Source organism: Centruroides sculpturatus, unplaced genomic scaffold (genome assembly GCF_000671375.1).
Source record: "Centruroides sculpturatus isolate CEXI.00-Female unplaced genomic scaffold, Cexi_2.0 scaffold2906, whole genome shotgun sequence".
Lineage (NCBI taxonomy): Eukaryota > Metazoa > Arthropoda > Arachnida > Scorpiones > Buthidae > Centruroides > Centruroides sculpturatus.
This window is the reverse complement of record NW_019386991.1, coordinates 1-1206: the sequence shown is the minus strand read 5'-3', so window position 1 is coordinate 1206 and position 1206 is coordinate 1. Positions and strand designations below refer to the sequence as shown.

General features: G+C 29.5%; 1 long non-coding RNA gene across 1 annotated transcript; it reads left to right on the top strand.

Moving 5' to 3' along the window:
• The first annotated feature begins 455 nt into the window (after positions 1–455).
• On the top strand, positions 456–959 carry LOC111616023. The gene is made up of 2 exons (XR_002755179.1): positions 456–489; positions 789–959. It is a non-coding gene; the product is annotated as an uncharacterized LOC111616023 (long non-coding RNA).
• Positions 960–1206: the final 247 nt, after the last annotated feature.

Sequence of the window (1206 nt, the reverse complement as noted above, 5' to 3'; positions counted from 1 at the left end):
TTAAACCGATTTACACTATGATTTTCAACATATTTTCTCCACCAACTTTATAATGTGCTTTAATGCTAAAACACTTTATCCCTACGAGATTAACTTCTTCGTAAATAATTCATGGACAGAAATCGGGAAGGGGGAGAGAAAACAGAAAAAAAAACAAGGAAAACAAATTTCCAATTGCAATATCGAGTAGACAAAGACGAAAAATACATTAAATCTTAAATAAAATAAACATTTTAAATGGATTTAAAAATTAAAATCTTGCGTAAAATGACCTTTTCTAAGCATTGTCTAATCTCTCTCTCTCTCTCATCTTTATATATATATTAATTTTTATTTATCACGTGACCAGGCCGAAAGACGTTCTACCCACACATACACACACATCGCCGAACCACGTGACCCCGGGCATGATTTATAAGAAGAACTACTGCTGAAGAAAATCTAGATACTTTGCCCACTCCGAACGTCGACTTTCACTCAAGGATTTAGGTAAGTTTCTTCTTTAATTCCCCATCCTTAAGTTTCTTCCTTAATTTTTATATTTTAATTAAGAACTTCGTAGTTGCAAAACGGCAAAACTTTGATAATTTTTTTTTCTTTTATTAAAAAACTGGGTCCTTTATTAATTAATTAATTAGTTTATTTGTTATTATTATTATTTTTTTGTCAACTTCTTCGGTTCTAAACGTGGACGTTCTTCTTAAATTAATTCGTGTTCGTTCAATTAACTTAAGTTTCTTTAATTATAATCGAAGGTTTTAAGTCGGTTTTATATTTTATATTCCTAGAAATGGTTTCAAGATATTATCTGGTTGCTTTGGTGGTTGTTTTTCTCTTGACAATTGATCAAATGAATGGACAAATCACCTTCTCCAGGAACTGGAAAACGGGGAAGAGAGCGGATGATTGCAGCAGATTGGGATCGGAATTTCAAGTGAAATTATTCAGAATTATCCAGGTAATCGTTTAAAAAAAACACTTAATTTTAATTAACTTAGCCTTTATTTTAATTGACATTAACGTTGGATAATTAAAGGCACGTCCCCTGCACGTAAGCTTCTCTTATTGACTGGTTTATTTATTACAATTATGCGCTTGTATACTGTTAAATATTATAATTTTTTTAAAGATAATTAAGCAAAAATAATTATTTTATTTTATTTTTATTATAGGTGTAGAAAATTTATTTTTACATTAATCAGTATA